General features: G+C 55.5%; 1 long non-coding RNA gene across 1 annotated transcript; it reads left to right on the plus strand.

Moving 5' to 3' along the window:
• The first annotated feature begins 1,763 nt into the window (after positions 1-1,763).
• Positions 1,764-6,812, plus strand: LOC110259134 (uncharacterized). Its single transcript, XR_002341326.2, has 2 exons — positions 1,764-1,884; positions 2,240-6,812. It is a non-coding gene; the product is annotated as an uncharacterized LOC110259134 (long non-coding RNA).
• Positions 6,813-10,323: the final 3,511 nt, after the last annotated feature.

A 10,323-nucleotide genomic window follows, 5' to 3' on the forward strand; every position in this document is an offset into this window, starting at 1 on the left:
ACTCCCTGGCAAAGTGGATGCTTGCTGTGCCCAACCACCAGCACCACCGCCCCCCCGCCCCCGGCCCCCGAGCTGGTCTCTGCTGTGAACCCTGAGAAAGGCCCCTCAGACCGTTTGTGACCCAGGTAGCTACAGGCCCAGGCAGAAGAAGAGGAAGAAAGTTCCCAGAGTGGAGAGGGGCCCAGAGACGGAGCGGAGGAGCCCCGGGGGTCCAGGTCATCCGGGGGCCTCGGGGAGGGGAACCCCAGCTGCGCACAGTGGGGAGGGGCCAGGGCTCCAGGCGAGGGTGGACGTTGTGCCCCTGTGTCCCCCGTGTTGCTGGGCGTGCCTGGGTCTGCTCGCGGACACAGACACATGGCAGGGCTGAGCCGCGGCCCCCGTGGGCCTGAAACCGAGCGCAGCCAGTGTGGGCGGCTGTGCGCCTCCGCGGGGCGCGGGCGCGAGGCTCGGCTGGGCATCCTGCCGGCAGCCCCTCCAGCAGGTTCTGAGTCTGAGACCTTGGACCCCGCGGGGCCAGAGCGGCTGCCGGCCTGCCCTGGTCAGCCCGACTCGCAGGAGCGCCCTGGGAGAAGCGTGCTCTGCAGGCTGGGTGTGCGACCCAGAGGGCGTCCAGGGCCCCTCCGGAGGGGGACCGGCCCGTGGACCGCAGGCTTCCGAGGAAGGGGGCCAGTCCGTGCGAGGTGAGGCGTCAGTGGGGGAAAACCGGGGCACCCTCCTGCATGGAGCGCGTTCCCGTCTCTGGAAAGGAAGTGGCAGCAAGCGTGTGGGTTATGTGCTAGAAGCCCCGGCAGTTTCCAAAAACAGAAGTGTTAGCAATGACAAATGCAGTGGCATCAACACATGAGACCCTTGATCACAGGAGGAGCTCGCGAGCGAGGCCCTTGGTGCAAGAGGAAAGGGAATCTTGGAGCGGTTCCAGAAGGCTGTGCAGAGAGGTGAGAAGTGGAAGTTCCAGATCCTGCAGAAGATGCGGGGGTCCCCCTTGGTGTCTGCTGTGGGCGTCAGAAGGAAAGAAGCTCATGCTCAGGACACAAGTACCCGGATTTTGCACCATGTGGATGTGAGTTCAGGATCTGACTGCAGTGGCTCAGGTGTCTGTGGACGCGGGCGTTGGATCCCCCCAGCCCAGTGCAGAAACTTACAGGATCTGGTATTGCGGCAGCTGCCTGGTAGGTCGCAGCTATGGTTTGGATTTGCTCCCTGGCCCCCAAAACTTCCATATGCCGTGGGAGGAACGAGAGAGAGAGAGAAGGAACTGAGCATTTTGCAGAGGTGAAGACAGACCAGCCCGGTGCTGAAATGCTTAGATTTAAAAGGACATCTGGGAGTTCCCGTTGTGGTGCAGTGGAAAGGAATCCGATTAGGAACCATGAGGTTGTGTGTGGATCCCTGGCCTCGCTCAGTGTGTTAAGGATCCAGCATTGCTTGAGCTGTGGTGGTCACTGATGCGGCTCGGATCTGGCGTGGCTGTGGTTGGGGTGTAGGCCAGCAGCTGTGGCTCCCGTTCGACCTCGAGCCTGGGAACCTTCATATGCGTGGGTGGGGCCCTAAAAAGCAAAAAAAAAAAAAACAAAAAGAGAAAACAAAAAAAGAGACTTCTGTATCTTGAGCCTTCCTGGTAAATGAAGAGAAGGAAGGGCAAATTAGAAAAACCTTCTCCTGCCCCGAATTGTATGCTTTAAAATGGCTAATTCTATTTTATGGACATTTCTACTTAAAAAATTCAAGGAGGACTGGCGAGGGGCCCTAAAAATGTCCTAAATGTCTTCTTCTGGAAACTGAAAGGTACCACCGAGAGAATGATGAGCTAACATTGGGCTGCGACGCCACCGTACCAGAAAGTGATGCCCGAAGATACTGGAGAAGCACATCAAGGAATGAATGGTGAGAGCGTGTATTGGGAGCCCACTTGTTTGTAAGGGTCTACAGGGCCCGGGTCATCAGGGGAGAAATCCCTGAACACAGAGAGATCCTGGGCACCTCGGACCCTGTCGAGCTGGGTCTCCCCCACTCCTCAGGCTGCATCTGTTGTGGCCAGACCCAGGCCTGTGGCTGTTCCCAGGGCGGGGGTGGAAGCCAGACCCCAGCAGTGACAAGGCCGGGTCCTTCCTGGGCTGCGCCGCCGGGGGGCGCCCCAGGCTGCATATTCACCAGAGAGAAGGAGGGCTTGGGGCCAGGGATCCCCTCACCAGCCTTGTCGTTGCCTCTCCTTTCCCTGCATGACACACATTCTTTGAAGGAAGCAAACGTTTTCTGCTGACCTGATGGACTGAGAGCGAAAGAAGGCGAGTTCCCAGTGAGGGTTTCCCGCTCGTGAGAGGAGCACGAGGTGATGTCTTGGAGAGAGTGAGATGCGACAGGGAGGGAGACATGGCCCCGAAGCTGTGGGACGTGCCGCAGACACACTCACGCCCACACAGACACGCCTGCACACGTGCCCGAGGCGTGCACACGCGCACACACACACACTCGTGTGTACGAGTGCTCAGCATCCAGGACGCGATGCCTGGAACCGAGTCCCCTCTGAAGCGGGAGGGGAAGGCGTGCTTGTTCCGAAAGAGCAGCGTGGGAGTGACCGGCGCCGATCAGATCGGAGACCTTCCCACGTACTTGGTCAAATTAAACGAAACCAGAGTCTTCAGCTTTACTGAGATGCAATTGGCAGAAATTGTACGTGTGGAAGAGGTACCAGTGGATTCTTTATTGTTTTCGGTTTAGGGCCGCACATGAGTCATTTGGAGGTTCCCAGGCTAGGGGTGGAATCGGGGTGCAGCTGCCAGCCTGGGCCACAGCCACAACCCCTCTGGATCTGGGACACATGTGTGACCCCCAGCACAGTTCACAGCAACGCGGGACCCTTAACCCACTGAGGGAGGCCAGGGATGGAACACGAAGCCTCATAGATGCTCGTCAGGTTGGTTTCCGTTGATCCCTGATGGGAACTTCACCACGTGACACTTTGATTCATTTTTCAGTGTGAAATAGTCACCACAGTCACATAGTTGACGACTCTGTGTGTTTGTGTGTGTGTGTGTGTGTGTGTGTGTGTGTGTGTATGTGAGTGTGAGTGATGTTTTCTGACCCATTCATCTGCCGACAGCCGTCGAGGTGGTTTCCGTGGCTCGGCTCCGGCTGTCGTGAGGGATGCCGCAGTGGACAGGGACGTGCAGGTGTCTCTCTGTGACGCTGATGTCACCTGCTGGGGACATAGATCAAGACGGGAAATAGCTGCATGTGGCCGGTCTGTCTCTCTCCTTCTCTTTGACAGATGTTTGCATTCCCACCAACCATGCCCAAGGCCCTCTTTTCTGCACGTGTTTGTCAGCCTTGCTGCCCTGGGTCTTTTCCCACCAGCTGTTGTAACAGGTGCGAGGGGGGTCTCTCCCCGTGTGTGTTTCATGATTTGCCCCGAGAGGAAGGAGGCCCCCATTTAACACCTGTATTTGTATATGCATGGCGACTGCAGTTTGAGGTGGGATCTCCCTTCCCAGAGCAGGGATTGAACCTGGGGTCAGCGGGGAGAGCACCGGGTCCTAAGCCCTAGACCGTCAGGGAACTCCCTCCCTCCCTGTGGTTTTGACCAGGGTTTCCCTGCTGGTCGGTGAGGGGCCGCAGCTTTTCAGGGACTGTTTGGCCATTTGGATCTTCTTTTGAGAAATATCTCTTCGGGTGTTTTGCCCCATGAACACCAGCTTGTTACTGCTTTGCATGCAGTTGTGTGTGCTCCCCCTGTGTCTGGGGAGGTGACAGCTTGTCAGAGAGACGGTTTGCAGGGATCTTCTTGCTTCTGCTCCTTCATGCTGTTGCCTGTTTCTTTTGTGTGCAGTCCCTTTCATTTGACGGGCTCCTCCTTGTCTCTTCACGTATTTGTTGCTTGTGCTTTTGGGGTCATAACCGAAGAGCCGTGTCCAAATGTGTGTCAGGAAGCTTTGCCAGGAGCGGGTTGAGGATCCGGCGGTGTCCGTGCAGCTGCTCAAGCCATTGCTATGGCGCAGCAGGTTCCATCCCTGGCTGGGGAACGTCCACGTGTCATGGGTGTCGCAAAAAACAAACAAACAAACAAACAAACAAACAAAAAAACAAGCCAGGGACGAAGAAGCAGCTTTTCCAGTGTTTTGTTCTTGCACTTTTATGGTGTCAGTCCTGAGTTTAATTTTTAAACCATTTTTTTTGGGCCAAGCCAAGGGCCTGCAGAAGCTCTGGGGCCAGGGAGCCAGTCCTTCCCCTGCTGCACCACCAGGGCGCTCGCCATGGTTAAGTCCTGAACCCATTCTGAGTGGGTTTTGTGTGTGGGGTACGTCTGGGGCCCAGTGCCGTCCTGTGTGTGGATGTCTCGTGTCCCCACCATCATTTATTTATGGAAGGGCTGTCCTGCCCCAGTCATGTGTTCTCGGCACCCTGTCAAGGATTAACTCACGGCTTCTCGAAGACAATTCTTTTGCCTCATCCGTCAGGCAAGTCACAGGTGTCTGATGTGCTTTGGTCCGTTGATGGGGATTTATCCTGTGGCGTTGGCAGTGTCCTATTTCCCTGAGTCTTCGTGTTTCTCGTTGCTTTGCTCTGGTGTCTGTGGGTTTGCCCATCAGCCCATTAGAGATTCTGGAAGCTCTGAAAGATTTTCTGTGGACGTGCCAACTCTGCTTTCCTCCCTCCTGGGGAGAAGATGCCGAGTTGCTTGCCTTGGCCCCTCCCTCAGCCCTGCACCCCGTTTCCCTGAGGGATGATGGGGGAGGCTGAGGCAGGGGGCAAGCTCCCTGTTCCACCTACAGATGAGGGCCCCTCCCCTCGTTCTTGCAGGTTGGCTGTGCCCCTGCTGAGAGTCCTGTCCCTTTTCCGAGTTCTTTGCTGCCCCCACGTGTGCCTGGAGCCCCGGCGCTCCCTGTGCTCTGAGTGGAGTGGCAGGCAGGTCTCTCAGGGGACACCTGAATCCTGGGGGTGTCACCTGCAGCCTCACTCACTGTCCTCAGAGGGAGGGGGAAGCCTGGGCAGAGGGCGGGGGCCTCTCAGTGTGGAGCTGTGCCAGCCTCAGGGAGGGGTGCCAGGGCTAAAGTGAAGCTGCCTTTATTCTCCATTTCAAAGTGGTTTTTCTTGGGTTTTTGCTTTTCTGCAGTGCTGCAACTCATCTGGACACTGGAGTTTGCAGGAAAGTTAAATGGGCCAAATATCGTTGTTTTATCAGCCTCTCTAACCGAAGGGTCTTTAAAAAGACCCTGTGCTGGCCCAGCTGGGCACACAGTCTTTGAGGTATTCACGCAGGGTTTCCCAAGGGCAGACTCTTCATTGGAGGGAAATAATGCCCCCTGTTCCACTGGAAGTATGTCTCATTGTGGTGTTTCTTTTTTTTTGTTTTAAATCAATTCTTGGGCTGCTCTTGCGGCACATGGAGGTTCTCAGGCTAGGAGTCGAATCTATGCTGTAGCTGCCGGCCTATGCCCGAGCCCAGCAACGTGGGATCCGAGGCGCGTCTGCGACCCACACCACAGCTCATAGCCATGACAAATCCTTCACCCACTGAGCAAGGCCAGGGATCAAACCTGCAACCTCATGGTTTTTAGTCGGATTCATTAACCACTGAAGAATGATGATAACTCCTCATTCTGGTTTTATTTTTTTTTTTAATACATTTTTAGAGTTTAAAGTACAGTGTGTCCCATTCTGAACATGGTCTTGGTCCAAGGACAGACTCTGCTGCGTCTCTCTTGCGCCCTCTGATGGCCACCCGGAGAGGGCTCTAGGCTGGGAGAAGAGGGCCTTTCAAGGCCCCCCCCCCCGCCCCAGTCCCCAGAGGGGACTTTTTTCCTGAGCTCCAGGTCCTTGTGTACCCCTGCCTCCTCTATATTTTCCCCCTCAGTTCATTGTTTGCCATTAGATATGCTCTTCTCTGCAGGCTCGTGGCCCTGTCTTCTGTCTGACCGAGGAAGCTCCTTTAGGACTAGAGCGCCAGGGGTTCTGCTGTGTTGGGTGGTTCCTCGTGAGTGGAGGTTGATTGGGCCCCTCTCTGACTCAAGCAGGTGGTTTGTCTTTCCTGGATTGTCAGTGCGGTGGTTTGATTTCTGCATATCAAACCAGCCTTGCATGCCTGGGATAAGCTCCCCTTGGATGTGGCATAGCATTTTGAAAAGACAGTGTAAAATTTGATTTGAAGGTCACGTTTATGCTCTCGGGGGAGAATGGCCTGCAGATTTTGTTGTGTGTCTTGCGTTGTCTTTGTTTAGTTTTGTCATTAGAGTGTGGCCTCGTAAAGTACAGAGCATTTCCTCTTCATTTGGTGTCTGGGAGAGATTGTGCAGAATTGTTGTTATGGTTCTTACCTGTTTTCTAGAATTTAAAGTCAAGGCTCTGAGGCCTGGCGTTCTCTTTGGGGAGAGTTTTATCAAATGATGAATTAAATTTCTTGAATGAGAGCTTGGCAAATGCTTTCAAAAAGTCTGACAAGAAAAGTGTTAGTGAGTCTGGGACAGATGGGTTTAGTGTACGTGTTTCTGGTTGTGTAAATTAAGACCTTAATTGAGAACTGTGTCATTACCCATTAGAGTTTCAGGTATGTCGGTGCTACCCAACAGTTCCTTGCTATGTCAAAAGTGGAAAAACATGCATGTATAGAGAGTAGGATATTCCAAGGGTGTTTATAGTAGCAATACTTATAAGTGCAACAGCTGTGGTATAGGTCACAAGATGCAGCTTGGATCTGGCATTGTTGTGGCTGTGGCGGAGGCTGGCAGCTGAAGCTCTGATTTCAGTCTGGGAACATCCATGTGCTGTGGGTTCAGCCCCAAAATGAAAAATAAATAAATACTAGCAAGAAATTGAAAACATAGTGAATTTCTTTGGAAAAAAAGGGATTGTAGGTTAAAGCACATTTTGGCGTATTCGTAAAATGTCATAAAGCAGGTCAGTTTCACCAGCTGCTGTTGCTTCAAACATCAGTTCGAGGATGAATGAATCGGGGTCTAACGCTCAGCATCGTGTTTATAATGAGCAGTGGCGTGGAGTTCCCGCTGAGGCCCAGGGGTTTAATGCTCTGGCTTGTCTCTGCGGAGGGGCTGGGTTGATCCATGGCCTGGAGCATGGGCTGCACACCAGATTTTGTGTGTTGGTTTGCGTTTTATGGCCACACCCATGGCATATGGAGGTTCCCAGGCTAGGGGTCAATTTGGAGCTGTAGCCGCCGGCCTACACCACAGCCACAGCAATGCCAGATCCAAGACAGGTCTATGACCTACCCCACAGCTCATGGCAATGCCAGATCCTTAACCCACGGAGCGAGGCCAGGGATCAAACCCACAACCTCATGGTTCCTAGTGGATTGGTTTCCACTGAGCCACAATAGGAAATCCTATACACCAGATCTTAAGCCATGGTCACTTGCTGGGCACTTGGGTTGCTCCTGTATCTTTCTGTTATAAATGGGTGCTGGAGTTCTCATTGTGGCCCCGTGGAAAAGAATCCGACTAGTAGAGTTCCTGTTGTGGCTTGGTGGTTATCGAGTCTGAATAGCATCATTGAGGAGGCAGGTTCGATTGTTGGCTTTGCTCTGTGGGTTCAGTATCTGGCATTGTGATGAGCTGTGGTGTAGGTCACAGTCATGGCTTGGATCCTGCATTGGTGTGGCTGTGGGGTAGTCCAGCAGCTACAGGTCCAATTCTATCCCTAGCCTGGGCACCTCCATATGCCCAGGGTGCGACCCAAAAAGCAAAAAGTAAAGCCAAACAAAACAAAACAAAACATCTGACTAGTATCCATGAGGATGCAGGTTTGATCCCTGGCCTCACTTAATGGGTCAGGGATCCGGCATTCCCGTGTGCTATGGTGTAGGTAGCAGATGTGGCTTCAGGTCTGCACTGCCATGGTTGTGGCATAGGCCAGCAGCGGTAGCTCCAGGTCAGCCCCTAGCCTGGGAACTCACATATGCCGCAGGTGAGGCACTATCCGAGTCTCACCAGGCCCCACACACCCTCATTGCCAAAGCCACATCCAGGGAGAGAGACGGGTCCAGGGCAGGCAGGTGAGGATGCAGGGCAGGGCCAGGAGCAGCCCCGTCTAATTCCAGTTCCTTTTTCTGCCACAATGTATTTGTTTCCCTTTGGTTCACAGCTGTGGTGAAAGGTCCAGGGTGGATCGAGAGCTGCCTCGTGTCTGCAGAGAGACTTGAGGCAGAAGCCCAGGCTCAGGCTGGTTCCCAGAGGCTCCTGGGGGCACCGGAGGGGGAGGCTTTGCAGGAGAAAGTGGCCCAGCCCAGCCTGGGGGCGGGCAGCCTGCAGAGGGTGGTCAGGTGGTGGCCCATCTTCCTGGTGAGTTTCACCTGCTCCCCAGGCAGCGGCTCCACAGGAAGTCAGGGAGGTGGGCGTGTGTGTGGGGATACCCAGGGCCTTCGGGTACAGAGGGCCCGGTTCAGGTCTTCTCCAGCAGCTCAGCAGCTTCCATGGCCTCCTGGGTTTTCGCCCCTGCTCCTGAGGGGGTTCTGCTCGTCCTGGAAGAGGCTGCAGCCCCCTCTGCACCTTTGCATTTTCCGGAGAGCTCGGCACCCTCGTGCTTCTGCTCAGCAATTCATGGGAGAATTTTCCACACCCTCCTGAGCTGCGTTGTCACAGTGGACAAAGAAGGCCAGCGAGAGGTAGGTGTGAGATGTGGGCAGGTGCCTGTTGACCAGGCGGTCGATGGTGGCCTCCACCTCGGTGGAATGATTCTGACGCATCTGGGCGCTCCTGGTGGGTCAGCAATACGGAGTGCAGCTCAGAAGATGGTGTGGGCTGGTCCTGGAGGCAGAGGATGGGGGAGCGGTTTGTTCCAAGGCTGGGACTGGGAAACGCTTGGAGGGAGGTCGGAGGCTGGAGGGAGGGCTTCCCTGGGTCTGTTCCGTCCAGACACGGCTGGAGCCGAAGACCCAGCTGAGGGGCCAGTGAGAGCACTGCTTTGCTTCCAGTTCTGACTCTGCTCTTCCTTGACCCTGTGGGCCTTGGGGAGGTCACTTCCCTTCCTGCGACTTGTCAATGCAGCCTTTCTTCCTCCCACCACCCAGGCCGACAGCCAGGGATTATGGAGCAGGTGCTATATCCAGACATGAGCTTCCTTGTGAAGGTGGCCAGGTCCTTCCCGGGACTCATGGAACTCTGATGGTGACAATGGGCAGTGCGTGTGTGGGTGATGACTCTGGTTTGGTGACTTGTGTAGGCAGAGAAGGAGAGAGGACAGCGCGACAGGAACAGGTGAACATCCAGTCGCCTTGTGATTGCGTGAGTGTGGGGACTTTTGCAGAAAGACGGACCCAGACGGACAGAGGTGAGCACAGGTACGGTGAGGGGCTGGCATCCTCGACCAGGGAGAGGGGAGCTGTGCCAAGGGCTGGAGCCATCAGGGCTCCTGCCCCTCATCCCACAGGGTCTGGGGCCCCTGCAAGTGTGCCTGGAGTCTGTCCTTCAGGCCACAGCCTTGAGGAAGGAAGGTATGGAGACGTGGCTGTCGGGAAGGGAGGGCAGCAGGATGTGGGAATACAGAGTGAGACGGCTCCAGCATCAGTCTGACCACGAAGTGATGCCTGGATCAGTACCTGAGTGGTGCGTGTGCATTTCTCAGGAAACCCTTAAATGAATCCTACAACAAGCACATTCCCTGTGGAATGGAGTTCTTTGTTGTCTTCATGGTCCGGGAGGTTTGGGCAGGAGTCTGTGATGTGAAAACCTGGCTCAAAGGTCGGTCCTTGAGAAGAACCACACGTGATACCTCTGGTTGTGTGTGTCTGGGGAGAGGAGATGACTCCTGGATGAGTTGGGCCTGAGGGGGGCGTCAGCTTGGCTGGTGCTGGAGAGGTCAGCTCATTCTGACCACCAGCCTCGTGGGATGTCAGGTGGGGGCCCTTGGAGTTTCCTGAGGGCAGGTGGAGACCCTGGAAGGATGCTTTGCAGGGGCGGGTCCTGCGGTAGTGGAGGTTGGGGCCATGCGAAGCAAATCCCGCAGCTGGGCATGAGATCCTGGGGCAGGAACGCCAGGAAGGAGGCTGCCTGGGGTCGCACCAGCACGTCCTCCTGCATCTTGCCCTGAGCTGGACTGTGGTGTGGGACCAGGCCAGGGATGGGAAGGGCTCAGGGCCAGGCCTGTGGGCTGGTTTGTTGTCTGTGGGCTGGGAGAGGGCGAAGACTCGAGGGCCCCTGCGGCGTCCCCTTGCTGGTCCAGGGGACAAGTGGGGCCATCAGAGGATGGAGGATCCCGGGGCAGAAGGGGCTCAGGGAGGTGTTGATGCTCCTGTCCTCTGACTCCCGGAGGCCCCCCTCCCTCCTGGGCTGGGTGTGTGGTTGCATTTCTCCCAAACCCTTGCCCTTTCCGATG

Source organism: Sus scrofa, chromosome 6 (assembly GCF_054392235.1).
Source record: "Sus scrofa isolate SSC_HxYL_T2T_F1_AM1 chromosome 6, Sscrofa_HxYL_maternal_Yorkshire_Landrace_v2.0, whole genome shotgun sequence".
Classification (NCBI taxonomy): Eukaryota; Metazoa; Chordata; class Mammalia; order Artiodactyla; family Suidae; genus Sus; species Sus scrofa.